The sequence below is a fragment of the Crassostrea angulata genome, chromosome 2 (assembly GCF_025612915.1).
Source record: "Crassostrea angulata isolate pt1a10 chromosome 2, ASM2561291v2, whole genome shotgun sequence".
NCBI lineage: Eukaryota > Metazoa > Mollusca > Bivalvia > Ostreida > Ostreidae > Magallana > Magallana angulata.
In genome coordinates this window covers 57,768,693-57,784,640 of record NC_069112.1, presented here as the reverse complement: position 1 = coordinate 57,784,640, position 15,948 = coordinate 57,768,693, and the positions used below count along the sequence as shown (strand labels likewise).

At 32.9% G+C, this 15,948-nt stretch overlaps 1 pseudogene; it reads right to left on the bottom strand.

Annotated features, from left to right (window-relative positions):
* LOC128174550 (multiple epidermal growth factor-like domains protein 10) overlaps window positions 1-15,948 on the bottom strand; it is a 151,501-nt pseudogene that overhangs the window by 40,015 nt on the left and 95,538 nt on the right.

The window sequence follows — 15,948 nt, the reverse complement described above, 5'->3', positions numbered from 1 at the left end:
TGATTCAGAGTTGGAATATTGTGATCACATTTTATTATACATGTATGCTTTTAAATAATCATACCATTATATGTCGACCATGCAAGTGTCGTGTTCCTGAATTCACTTCTTGCTAAATAAAAAAAAGAAATGACAAACGCTTATAATATTTAGAGATAGGTATTCATAGTGTATCTCATGTTTGGAGAAAAAACATTACGCATGCACAAAGGGTACTGAATAAGTTTACGTAAATTAAACATATCAAATGTACGTACATTCAACACAAAGGTCTCCTTGAAAGCCGGAAGCACATCCGCGAGGACACTGACCGGTCACGTGGTTACATTTTTCTCCATACAGGTAGAGACAATGTCCACATGTCATAGAGCAATTAGGGCCATACGTGTTGTTGTTGCAAACTGACATTACATGAAAAAAAAGGAATTTCAATTTTTTTTAATAACTTTAAACAAGTCCGAGCTTTACCGGACACCGGATGTCTCATTGAATCATTTCTGGAATCGTTGACAAAAGTTTGAAAGTAAATGAACGTTTAGGAGACAGGAATGAAAAATCTTTACAGTTTTTATCAATCAAAATGACAATATTGCATCGTATCATATAGCTTAAAGTGAGTAGATTTTAAATAGATAGGGGCTAGTCAGAATATCATATAACTTCCTGCAATCAACATTGTTTTTTAAATTTGATTATGACCTTTATTTTAATAATTTTTTCTCTTAATTTTGGAGTTTTTGTCAAACAAAATATACCTGTAAAATTTAGATTAGGAAAAAAAATAACGTTCAACAAACATGTTCAGTGAGAAAAGAATGTATGCATATGGATGCCGATTTGCGTATTCAGCAGAGCAGGTATTTGCGAGCGATCTTCAAAACTCCCTATACATCTGACAACAATTTTCACGAGTGGTCGCAAGCACCCACTCTACTGAACACGCATCAGAGTCATAGGAAATGGCTACATACAGGCAGACATATCATCCGTCCCAATCGTTTAAATATACATGTAAGCATGTATTTCTCTTTGGCTTTTGAATCGGATTACTTAGTTTACAAAAAATTAGCATAATTTTAAAATTTGGTAAGAACATAATGAAATCTATTTGAATTGTATCTACAACTGTCATGTCTATGTTCATTCTACATAAGCCTGAGTGTACTATTTTTTCGTTACCGGTTTTGCATTGTCTCCCTTTATAACCGTCTACACATCCATTTGGACAAGTACCATTTTTGTAGTCACATTGTTCTTTTTCGTAGCAAGCGCCACAGACTTTGAAGTGAAGTTTGGAAAAACAAAGATACATAAAATATCTCGAGCAATGAAAAATATATATGCAAATGTTAGCTTACATACATCCAAGAGACTTAACTTTTATCAGTAAAATTAAACATCATACAATGTAAGCTGTACCTATGTTACACATAGATCCACTATATCCCGGAACACAGCTAACACAAGTTCCATCCACAATGTCACAGTCTCCACCCTTACAGTTTTCTGGACAAGGAGTGGAACAGTTCTCTCCGTAATATCCTAAGGTCAGACAACCTATACAGAAATGAAACAAAGAACTCACTATATCAAAGTGACCTAATGGTTATGGCTATATTTTTCGACTTCTCTAACTAAAAATTGACGGTCCCGCAACATAAATGCTCTTAATACAACAATCAATATGTTACGTTTATTATATTTTATTATATTATACTATATAACTAGACTTTGACCCCCACGTGCATGGTTTGACATTGCAAATATATTTAGGATATTTACGAAATAGATACATCGACATACCGTATAGTTTTGTCATTTACATAACCAAGCTTTAAGCCTACAATATTGCTATTTATTTCACTGCACTCTGCTTAGAATTATCTTACTGTGTCTCGGGACAAGCCATCACCAGTGCCTCCCATTTACCAGTAATGTAATTTAAAAATTGCAGAATCGCTTCGAAATGATTTTGCAGGAAATTGATAAAGCTGCATTGAAAAAAACCAGTCAAACTATTCATAACAAACCATTTTGAAACTGTAAATAACTTTCATCTCAAAATTTAAGTCATATTAATGAAGAATTGTACACTTTTTCACCAACGTTAAACTTTTATTTACACACTATGTTAACGTTCGGAACTCTCGGGATTTTTCATATTAAATGCACTGAATTAGAGGTATCTTCCATATTTTCTTTGATAAACAGATTATACAGCAAATTTTCAATGAAAATTTACACGTATTTGTATTATCGTTTCTGAGTTTATGCATGCAAATGTGATATTGTGGAAACATAATCTAAAAAGCCTCTAATGATTTAGCGTGAATGTAATGCGCATGCGCAAGATTGTAAAATCCAAAAAATTCAAATGATATTCGGATTTTTTAAAAAGGAATTTTCGTTGATTATTAATTAGTGACGCTTGATTGAGATAAAATAAAAAAAAAATATTGGTAATCTTCAAGTACCTATGATGTTTAAAATATATAAAAGGAAAGACAGTACTTTTCCGATTTATTGGTATTAAAGCCCATAAATTCGAGTCTATTATTTTAATATAGTAGTATCGATAATGATGATAACGATGATAACGTTAAGAATTTTTTAAAGGAGCTAAAACTTTGTGCGTTTCATCTGAACTAAATGTTATGCATTTCTTAGAATAAAAATGGACTTTCTCTGTACATGTCCTTCAAAATACATCTCAAAAAACGTAGACGCAGAAAGTGTTCGCAATATGCGTATCAAGAAAACATTAATAAGAAATATAGGCCTCACCTTGTCTACATAGCAAACGTTCTTATAACGTTATGCACCAGCGGTAATTTGTTAATGATTTATGTTTTAAGCGTTTCAACCTTAAATTATGGATTTTAAAACACTATTGAGGACAACTGAAATATTTCTCTTTTTTTAAAAAGAGAATGAAGAAGTCAACAAACTACGTGGTATCATATCTACTTTAGAATTCTAGTCCTGTATGATTTTTTGTCGTAAACTCTTATTAAGGAAAGAAAACTCCTAAGTTTAAACTCTCAAAATTGAATGGCCTCCTTCATCTCTTAACACTCCTTCATCTCTTAACAGAGCTGTTCTTTTCATTGAAGTAGGTACAATGTACATGTTTCACAACCATCCAGCCTTCTTTTTGATAACCACAATGCTTTTACGACGTTCTATCTATTCAGATTCAAATATAGCCATAAATGTGTTGATAATTGTTGTAGTTTTTATCGTATTAGTAAGCATAACATATTAAACGTATTCTACTTTCAAAATCGATGTTTAAAAGTAATAATAAACATATCGGGAAGTAAATTCTTGACAGCTGTCTACGTGATACGGTTCACGTCTTCTAAAAGTAGAGGAAGAAGTAATGAATTATTCTAAAAAAATGTTTTTATCAAAAACGATGCATATATAAATCATTCTCTTATATGCATTACTAAATTTGACAAAACTTCACGCTGGAATAAAATATGAAATAAAAAACTATATGGTATACTTTTTAAAAATGCAAAATCTGCTCTATATATTCTGTGCGATTCTATAAATCTTACCATAAACTTCAACCTCACACAGATCGTTAAAGGCGTAAGTGGAATATCCAGCAGGGAATGGATGATGAGTTCTGTTGTTGTAGTAAATGACATATCTCCCGTGCATAACGCATGTTACATTGATAGGGTTGGGTATTGTGGCTCTGGTATATTTGTTGTCCTTGAAACACAGTCTCCAGTCATTTCTGTAGGTGGTATTCGATACATAGATTGAAAATCCCAAGACTCTACTCTTAAAGTATTCGTTTTCATCTGTAAGTTCAAGAACACCGAACAAAAACTTATTTTAACGTACAATAGTTAAGGTTTAACAAATTTATAAAAAGGTATGTCTTAAAAATACACAAACTCAAGACTGAACAAGAGAAGTGTGTATGTTTATGTAAACTCGTTGGGGAGAGAGAGAGAGAGAGAGAGAGAGAGAGAGAGAGAGAGAGAGAGAGAGAGAGAGAGAGAGAGAGAGACGGGGCACAATTTGAGAGTAGAATCAATTTTAAAAACTGATATATGATTTGAAGATTTTCTTGCATCGCCATTGATGTCATCTGACCTTATTTAGTGGCAACGATTATTGTTTGTAATCATCTTTAAGGCTTATTATTTGTCGTTTTTATACGTGGTTCTTTTTCATAGTAAATGTCTAACACACATTACGCGTATCAATAATTTTGTGACAGGTTTTAGTAAGCATCATAAAACTTTCGCATAAATCACACAGGATGAGGCTGTGAATATTCGTCAATTGATAGGAACCTTATAGGTCCATATAAGAATGTCATTTCTTATGAATATTAAGTTACGTTTCAGTTACAGTACTTTGTAGATGAATAAATCAAGCAGCCCAATTCTGTGTCTCAAGTATTCAAACTTAACAAATACATGTATGTATGCTCAACACAAATATCTTCAGATAAGTAATCTAATATGAACACCCTTCTTTTTCACTTCGTTGGTCGATAAATACCCCAAGCGACATTGTCCGTCCTGTATTGTATAAAAACGTGATGCAGGTTCCGCACTTTTCCTAGATCCACCCTCCATTCTGCTATTGATTTATCATCCGCTGATATCGCACACTGTCCTCCAGCCGGGGCGAGATCTGATCGACGTCCGTCAACAGCATAGGTTGCATTCCATGGTGTGCCGTGAAAGGGATAACGCTGCCAGGCATGTCTTCGCAGAGCAATGTTTTCTGTAAAAGGTCAAAAATTAGAGTTTTGTAAATATAACCGTATATCCTGGGTTTTTTTTCCTTCCATATCACAAACTTTGCGAAAATGGGGTAAATGAGTGGTGTTTTCAATTTATGTCTGTCTTAATTTCATTTACTTTGAATCTTTCTAACGTTGAATGGAGACCAATTTTGCTGGTGTAAATAGGCGAAAGTCTATAACTTTCTAAGATTATTGGATTGTAAGGAAAAGTACTTCATACTGTAAGAATGACAAAATCTGATCATGCAGCTTTAAATACTCTTTTGGGTATATGGGTCTGTACTAGAAAATTTCAATCTTCAGTACACGTCGTGTCTGATAAGCAATCTATCAAAGAATACAATCTTCATTCCGGGGGAGGGGGGGGGGTAGATTATTCGGCAATGGTGTTAAAAGAAAGCTTATGCATTCATGACTTTATACAAGATGGAGTTGTGATTAGATAAGCTGGAATAGAAATGTTAAGTTGCATTGTCCGTGTCTGTTCTTTATACACTTATCGGTTTATCATTTTTTTGTGTATTGTGTATACGGTAATCAGAATATTTGGCAAAGACGAACACAAATTTTCCTCTTAAAAAGTATTGCTTTACAAGATAATTTAAGAACATTCTATGTTGTTTTTTTAAGTTTATTTAAGATATGAAATAAAATAATTAAACCTTCTAGTATTTATTCGACAATATGAATTACGATAACTTATATGACTATATATACATGTGTGTATACGCATACATAGAAATATAATGTGTATACACATGTCTAGAAACATAACAATAGACCAACTTTCATTAACTTCGATATCTCGAACCATCAGATAACTCAAAGTTTTTACTATGCCGACCAAATCCGAGATAGCACATATTAACGCTGGTCGATTCATTCACAGAGATAAAATTAATGCAGTAGGAGAAGATTCGACATCCTATTAGATAATATGTCATTAACGCGAATAAACAAAATCAATATATATTTAAAACAATTGTAAAAATTGTAAAAAAAAAACCCAGTTGTAACGGAAAGCTTTTCTAAATCTATTTACAATATCAAAAGTAGAAAATAAAATGTTAGGTAATTATAGAGCTGCCTTACATTTTGAAGCATAAATATATTGAAGTATTATATTAATTGATATTGAAAAAGTCCGGCGTTTAAATTTACAATTTTAAAAAACCGGATGTTAACTGCTTTAAACGTGCACATTCCTATCTTGGGTTTTAAGTATATTCACTGGCTTGTACATGCCAACTTTTTAATACTCATGCTACTCCGCTTGAACAAGAATGTACTTCCTGGTTTAAAAATTACCTAGAAGATGAAAATAATATGACTATCTGATTTTATACAAGCTTCCTTGTTTCAGTGAAATTAAGATAATGTATCATATAATCTGATGGGGTATTGATACATATCTGCAATAACAGTACCGGTATTTTAAGGAAATGCATATCATGATATCTAAGATATTTATCTGCACATAGGGTTTGCATGAAAATCACATTGCGTTTTGCCATGTCACTTATGAAAAGTGGTTCTTTATGCAGGGAAATCACCCCCCCCCCCCCGTTTTATTTTCGCCACTTTCGCCCTTGTTGTCAGCGGGCGAATTTATGACTGGGCAAATTTCAATGTTCCAAATTATTTCTCTTTAAATATACTGTGTCTGGGAGAATTAAAGACAGGGCGAAATTGTTTGCAAGTGTAGAAGAGCGAAAATTACACGGAGCAAAAATAACCCTGCATACAGTATTTACTTCGTGTCAGTAAATCAGAGCATATGAAATGTATTAGTTACATGGTTTAGACATATTCGTAAAATGTCTGTGTTTGTGTGTATCGACCCATTCCGAATTTACAGATATAAGAACTAATTTCGAGTCCCGTAGAGGCGATGATAATGACATTTACATCTTTTAAATCAAATTTGATATATAGTTTTACATGTAAAAGTTAGAAGCAATAAAAATGATTCTTAATATGAGTTTAAATTCACAAAAATCCATTCATTTTCCATCCAATTATTAGAGGTTTCTAGAGAAGGTATTTTATTTCATGTCTCGTGCAGTCAGCACAAATCAGAAAGAAAACACAAATATAGCAAATCGCTAAACTTATTATAATGAATTCGTAATACGGATATGACGAATTATGAATGAAACGAAGTAAATACAGGACTTCGTTATAACCGAGTTTTACTGTATTACTATTATGGAGGTTGAATGGTCAACTAATATCCCTGTAGGTTTCTTTGACGTTTAGAAATTATTTATTTCAGCCATATCAATAAATATTCTTTATTTTTTGCAAATGTAAATTTCTACCCATTTTATTTCTCTCACCAAAGAGAGGAATTAATATAAGCGTTTGGCTTGTGTCCCAGTCTTATTGTACACTTTGTCAGTTATTTGTACCAGCCAATAATATAAACTCGACAATTACTGTTTAAACAAAAATTATTGCATAGATATTGGTAGATATTAGTAGATAATACAAAAAAATTTAATTTTTTTAATCCATCCACTCACCAAATGTTTTTACAGTCCAAAAATGTCCGATGAATAGGGCTAGCCAAATCATATCATTCCACTATCGAAAGTTACTGTAATTGGACCTAAAGTGAAATGTTGACCCTTAGTTTAGATAACAAAAATAAACATGCTTTATAAGGTATATTCAACATAAAGCTTATCAAGCTTATGCATTATAAAATACATCTTAAATCCATCTAAAACTATGTATAGTTTAACTGCGTGTACAAGTTTTTACATGTAGTAAATACATACCGCTTTAAAAGTCATGAAAAAAATAATTACCTTTATAATCAAATTTGCAATAAATAAAATTCGAACTTGAACCATAGCGGTAATCAGTTAAGCTTGTAACTAGTTAGCATAACAGATGTGCGTGACAATGTAGTTACAACAGAACAACTATAACCTACGTTCAGTTTCGTAATGAAATCTTAAGTTCTGATTCATCAGTTGAAATCTATTTAAAATCATTTTGATTCAAGTAAGAATTTGAAGAGAAACTTACCAACGTTGTCTACGAGTTTTCTATCTCATTGAACCCCTCAAAAAAGAGACTGCATCATGCACATACATCTGTGTATAAGTAATTATATTGTGACTATTATCTTCTTCCTGTACATATATCTAAGTGGTGCTTAAATATAAAGATGCTATTTTTAGACAGAGGCTGTTTAACAGCCTCCGTATATTGTGATTGTCTTGCCTGTGACGTCAAATAATGAGGATTCCTTAAGCACCATCTATAGGTGGACGAAATAATGAATAATTCTGAGATTCGATGAATAAACATGGTGTGCTTCTTTGTCTCTGTCGTATATCGTTCGCATATTATCAATTAATATCCCGCGGAGGCGTATCTCTCTTTACAGCCCCCCCCCCCCCTGCAAGTGATTAGGGAAGAGTGTCGCGCGTGAAAAAAATAGATAGAATTGACCAAAAAAAATCTTTTATAAGATGCAAACAATAGCCATAATATATATCATTAAAACTGGTACCATATAACTGAACTTGAGTTCTCTGCAAATTCAAAATAAATAGCAAAATAAAGTACATGTGTTTATTGTGTCCATAGTCTTAACAAGAGAGAGAGAGAGAGAGAGAGAGAGAGAGAGAGAGAGAGAGAGAGAGAGAGAGAGAGACAGAGAGAGAGACAGAGAGAGCGACAGAGAGAGAGACAGAGAGACAGAGAGAGAGTCCTGTTGAGAAAAAAGAAGTATACGAATTAAACTTCACAAACACAATATATCAATCTTTAAATCAAATTTAACATCACAAACAGTGTATAATACTTCATTGTTAAGTATACTTCCTTTCTCTTTATATGAAATCAAACATCACAAACAGTGTAGAATACATGTACTTCATTGTTATACATATTTTTTTTCTCTTTGCTAGAAATCAATCATCACAGACAGTGTAGAATACCTATACTTCATTGTTAGGCATGCTTCCTTTCTCTTTACTTGAAATCAAACATCACAAACAGAGTAGAATACTTTATTGTAAGGCATACTTCTGTTCTCCTTATGAATGAAAATTATTAGAACGAAACTTTTTCCCCTTATCTTGGAAGGAACACGTGGTGCACCTCGCGCGTTGATTTGATTAACAGGGGTAACACGTAGAAAACCCAACACGTGGATTCAGACTGAAACTGCATACTGGATTAAATCACATTATACTATATTCTTTTGTGGATACTAATTTTATGAATATATAATATTAGTATATTTCAAATGAATGTACGTAAAATTACGCCTAAAACGCTTTCTCTCTCTCTCTCTCTCTCTCTCTCTCTCTCTCTCTCATAACGATCATAATAAGAGAATATCTAGATCGACGACACTCATTAATCAAGAAATCCCTTCTGTGATATATTAAAAGGAGAGGGGAGGGGGGGGGGGGTTGTGTTGTACAGTTAGACAAAGTAGCTTGCAATTTAGAGGTTATCTTTTGTCTTGAACAGGTGTGGAAGCTTCTAGGATATGGCGTTTTCTACCTTGGGTTTGCAAATCACTATACACAGGAAATAATATTGACTTAAACTAAATATACGTGTACATAAATAGTTTGCATTGTATTTTTCAAGTTTGAGTTTAATGCATTTAATAGCATGTACAGTTTCCCATGTTGTTTTGTGATGCAAAATAATTTCCTCCTTCCTTTTTTGTAAGGAATAAACACCTTTGATTAGTAATATAACAAGCTTATGAGGTTAAAATAAGAGAACAACACTAACTATTTTAATATTATCTACCTAACTCTGATGTCAACCTGAAAAATATCCTCGCGACCTTAAATTGCCATAATACTAAACCGCTTCGCGAATATTCCAACATGATAAGCGGTATGCACGCTGTTTTTCCTTAGATAAGAAAAATCATATTAATTTTCATAAGTTTAGTTTCCTGCGAAATGATGCCTCCGTCTATCAGTACTTTTAGTACTTTGATAGTCATGGTGAGTCGTTCTATGCATACGTACTTAGCAGCTTTTTGGAGTATACATTAATTTCATTTATTCTCTAAAACTTTAACAATGACACATAAAGTACATTTGTACGTCAGTAAGATATACAAAAGATACTTGTGTTTCTGATTGACAACATATATGCACTTTTTGGAAATCTGGCCTCATGATCATGACGCAATTTTAGATTTAACTCGAAATTTTAGTCAGTTATATAATTGTTATCAAAATATGACCTTTGAATTGTGTTATTAACATCGTTATATCAAGTACCTTAAAAAGCATTTCAATTTTGACAGTTAATTGTGTCAATGAAGAATCATTAAGACGGTATACATTTTTTTTAACTTACGTTTTAGATTGCTTCTTGAAAATTCTTCCAAAAATCCGTTGGAATTCCTATTGATACCAATTGCTCATCATTGTTAGCAGATCTATTTCTATATTCATATGAAGCATAATTTATTATTAAGACTTAAACAGGAAAAAATCACTAGCTGTGGCCTTCAACTCGACACTTATAGGTATATCACCGACATATTATCAATAAACTATTGTTATTCTTATTTCGACTCGATATCCCAGTGAACTTGAAAATCATGGATACCACAAATTAAGGTCATTTGTTTCATATTTAGATATTATTAAGACTTAAACAGGAAAAAATCACTAGCTGTGTCTTCAACTCGACACTTAGGTATATCAATGACATATTAACAATTAACTATTGTTATTCTTATTTCGACTCGATATACATGTATCCCAGTGAACTTGAAAATAAAGGATACCACAAATTAAAGTCATTTGTTTCATATTAAGATATTTTTCAGAAGAAAAAAACATTAATGGTAACCTAACAACAAAACTTGGCGATAAATGTAATGACTTTATATTTTTTCTATCGTCAACTTTCCAACAAATTCTAGAACGAGGCAAGCTACTGACAAACAAGTTGATAATGCAAGATTATCAACAGTCTCGATTGAATTCATCATTTCGTTCAGTGCTATGGTCGATACACCGACCATGTCAGTAAAAACTATCGTCTGCTAGGTCGAATGCTGAATGACGTTTTTCATACTTATTGTTAGGCCATTATCAATCATCGTGTCTACGGACCTTCTTGTTTCCCAGATTACAACAATGAGCACACGGCAGTTGTGACCAGTCAGCAGAGGATGCTTACTCCTTCACGACCTATGCTCCTACGTCTGATTTTTGTAGTGGTCTGTGTTTGCACTGCTGCTGTTTTGTAGTTTTCCTTTGGCTTTTGATTTACAACACTGTTTGTTATTGCCAAATTTCATATCAAAATAACCAAAAAAAAAAAATGAAGTTTTTATGAATAATTAGGCCAGCAGACCATCTTTGTTTTTGGTTAATAATATACAAAGCTTTTAGTGCAACAAACAAGTTCAAAAGATTTGGTTTTAAATAATTTTTCTTTGCTTCAATTAAAAATTAATCGAAATAAAAATAAATTTTTTTCATTGTTTATCCCAGAACGTTATAAAGAAGCGCATCTTTACTAGTTTCATTACACATGACACGCACCTTGATGTAACGTATGAAATAAAGACAGTGAATGCCAGTTTTACAATAAAATAAGTTTTAATATGTATCCTATTATTGTTTAAACACATTCAAAGTTCTTGATATTATTTCAGTTTTGAAATAAACTAATAAAGGATATTTCAAGGGAAAAACAATATCATTCTTTGAGTATTATGAGGTGTTCGTAAAGTTCGGATCGTGATCAAATCTGTATAACTTACATTTATATAATTACGGTATTCAATGTATAATAAAGACATATTGAAAATTGTGAATCGCATTGTGCATAGCATTCGGGTTGTATAACTCCAATCATTTGGGGGACGAAACCAAACGGTTCCCTTTTCTAAACATCCCATGATGCATTTTGGTTTGTTTTTTGGTTTACCCAAAAAGAAATTATTTTTATTTACTTTGAACATTTGTAACTTTGCTGGTGTAAATAGGAGAAAGTCCATAACTTTCAAAGACAAACGGTTTGTATGGAAAAATATTTGATACTGTAGTAACAAAAAATCGGACCAAGCAGCTTTTAGAATTATTATAGCATTTACTTTTAAATGAAGTTAATTTTTAAACTGCTAGTATCAAAATTTGAGTTTCATAGTTTTTTTCTTAACAACTACTTGTTAAGAAATTGTGTTTGAAATATGACCTAACAAGTTCATGTTTGAATTATCAAAGATGATTTCTGACGCATATTATAATAACTGATTGTCACAAACCACTTTTTTTAACCATTCTATATGTCTAACAATTGGTTACCGGTTCTTAAAATGTGATGAGTAGAGATTATGTAAGAAACCTTCGACATAATTAATGCATACAATATGCGCTTGCGCAAGTCCAAGTTCATGCAACAAATTTTATTGTTCAGATTTTTTGTTCTGCAGGTAATACACAAAAACTTTCTTGATGATGAGTTGACATTTTAATTGTCAATATTTAATTTTAAAATCTTTATTTGACACAAAAAGGACAAAATAAGAAATTGTTTTTCATTTTTGCCAAATTGTTGAATGTCTTTCTTATTCAGCGCAAAAGCATTTGCATTTTTTTAGTACTACTAAAGTTTTCATCATTTTCCCCAGTGGCGTTTTGCCGTATGTGAGTTCGTCTATCTCCAACACCCCCTCCCCCCTGTACACTCTGTGGTTGGTGTATCAACAACCGCGGCTGTGATAAGTTCCTCTTCTGGTGTTGGCAGTAGCCTGTAAAATATATAGCATTATACATATGTAAGTGGTATTACTGATTCATAAACTCTTATATTTATTCAAATAAAATTTGAATCATGGTGTAGTGCCAGTGAATGACTTAACTGACTTAATACCCTTCAATCATTACATTATAAGAAGAAGCTGTGCTAGTCATACAGTGAAATGCGCTTTTAAACATCTTTATTGACAATTTATTCTAGATAAATAGGCTTTAAGGACACACGAAACGTTCCTCAATATTTTATATAATTTTCCTTGATATATTATTCTTTATTTATTATCATTTAAACCTGTTAGTTCCCAAAAATTAGGGTATATTAAAAGGGTCTTTTCTGGGCTTAAATATTTTTAATTTTCCTTAAAATGGCTTGCAAAATGCATTTAAATGTTTATAAATAAACTTAAGTCATTTTCTATAGTTTCAAGTGGACATGTTATATCTAAATAAAAAAATATCATATAACATGAAAATATGATTATGGAATTACTTAGTGGAAATCTTCACATTGTTGAGGTAGAAAACATGGAAGATTGGTCGCATCTGACATTACACAGAAAACAAAGTACTAGGTTGTGGTTACCGAGGGTGTCTTACCAAATTTGTGAAATTTCAAAGTCCTATCTCATGCAGGAGTTTTACAGTATGTTATTTTGTATGTAGGTACTTTTTAAATATATTTGTTCTCTTATATCTTTTTACAAAACTTGAAATGTAGTAAAAGGACCAAATTCCTGATTTTTGCACGTACAATATATCTATAACTCTGTTAATGCCATTAATCAATTAATCATTACAAGTAAAAAAATGTTGTATATTACAACTTCCATAGACCCACTTATATTTTATTAATTATGACCAAATGACATAAAGTGTACTTGACAGTGCCTTTTATGGATGTACATGCCTTCATCAATCACCCTCTGAATGAGAAAACTTGCCTGAGAAATCCCCCAGCGACTTTACTCTCTAATACGAAAATACTCGTTCCAGGGTGCTTTTTGATTGTTTCCACTTGGTCCCAGTAAGTCTGCCTCATTGTTGATAGTTCTGTGTGATGATTGAGTCTTTTTTTACTGTTTGTTTCTTCCTTACGATCATTGGGACACTGAGGGATGAAATCAATTTCAAAATAATGCACAGAGAGAGAGAGAGAGAGAGAGAGAGAGAGAGAGAGAGAGAGAGAGAGAGAGAGAGAGAGAGAGAGAGAGAGAGAGAGGGAGAGAAAGAGAGAGAGAGAGAGAGAGAGGGAGAGAATTTATCTATATATTAGATCCAACTTATCTATATATTATATCCAAGTTTAATACGATGCCTAGTGCTGTTGAATTTATTTGGGTGGGTGGAGGGTGGTTGGGTTAGAATTGTGCATTACCAGGTGTGTATAAAAAACAATATCATACCACAGCATTAAAAAGCTGATGTATGTTATCCTGGAAGGTTGACTAAATGTTGAAAATGTACCTTCATATATCTCCAGCAGAACATTTCTCATAATTGTTAATTCCTCAAACTGACAAGTTCTCAAATTAAGCTCTTGGAAGTTTTGTCATTTCTTAATAGGCCAATTAAGAAATGACATAGCTCCTGGTGACAGCTTCTTGTTGAGGAAAAACTTTTTGATAAAAAAAAATGCCAGATATCCAAAGAAATTATTGTAATTCCTCCAATTTCTTCACAAATTTTTATCTTAATCTACTGTGATATCTTGTTTGTGTTTACCAATCTATGCTTGTTTTCCTTTGAACAAATATGACACATTTTAAGTCATTTTTACGTTGTTTTGTGTTTTTCTATCTCCGGGCAGAGTTCCTGTAATTGAAGCATAACACGCTGTTTATGATTACCATCAATGAACTCTACCTCTGTATCAGGTTGAAAAGTGTCTTTAGTTTTAGCTTCTTCTGTTGGTGGAGGAAAGGATATTTTCATTCATTTGCGTTTTTTAAAAGTTTGAATTGAAACTTCCAAAAATATCTGTCAGATGTTGGGCGTTCAACTTTCTAATTGCCTTCGACTCTGATGCAAAGTTTATGGCCCACAGTGGAATGTTAAATTCTTTTATGCATTTCTGTCTGGCTTTTTCCGCATACAAGTTTGGTGAAATCTGAAATGAATTACATAAACCAGCTATACATTTTCTTGAAATTAACCTTTAAAAGTTTTGTTAAGGTCGCTTTCACATTTGATTGGGACATTTTATAACATTTACACAAACCTTGTTGTATTCATTTTCCTTTGTAGAAGCTTTGTTAGAGTAATCTGCTTCTATACTCTCCGTGGTCTATTATGGTAAACATAATATGGGATACAGGGTGTTAGCCAGCCCCTTGAAAGATATCCCATTATAATTGTATTTTAAGAAATGTCCTGTTCTTCGCCAGGCTAGCTAAGCCTGTTAATGGCCGTGTTAACCCAATTCCTTTTGAGGGTCGACTGGGCTTCCCCGGTGCCCCATCCCCACCAAATATGAAGACCCAAATATGGGATAGAGGGTGTTAGCCAGCCCCTTGAAAGATATCCCATTATAATTGTATTATAAGAAAATTCCTGTTATTTGCCAGGCTAGCTAAGCCTGTTAATGGCCGTGTAAACCAAATTCCTTTTGAGGCTCGACTGGGCTTCCCCGGGGCCCAATCCCCACCATATATGAAGGCCCAAATATGGGATACAGGGTGTTAGCCAGCCCCTTGAAAAATGCAACAGAATATCATGATTTTCTTACCCTCTTGCCAGGCTAGCTGATCGTGCCAATGTTCAGGTCAGGTCAGGAAGTAATAATTTTTACCTTATAACATTTCCTTTCAATTAAAAATGAAGTTTTTATGGATTTTTTAATTACGTTTATTAGCATGTTTACGGTAATTTTAATAGCGAATCGACCACAGAATTCTATTCGCTTTTCGAATAGTGAATAGCGAAGAGCGAATAGAACTCAAACTTCTGAATACCCCATCAAACAGCGTATCAGTAATTGAAATAGTTATGAGAAATTGTATGGATCCAAGCAAAATTGAACTCTATTCAACCAAACCCACAGCTGTATTCGTTAATCTCCGACAAGCAAGAGAGACTCTCTGCTTGTCGGAAATTTACGGTGACAGCCGAGCGTCTGGTTGAACGAGACTATATTGAACCCTGGCGTAGGAATACATAAACTGTACGACTTCAAAAATATCTATATTGTTGGTACCATTTAAAATCTGACTATTTACAAGATAGCTATATATTAGTTTCCTTGAAAAACAATGCTTAAGAACTCATCACATCGAATTTATTGATTAGATCTAGATGTTGTCAGCTGTGTTGATTTGTGCTTAGGTCCAAACACTGTTTCACTTTTGGTTTGACCGAGTAACTGCATAGGAGATGTGATTAAAATCAACTCCAAAAATA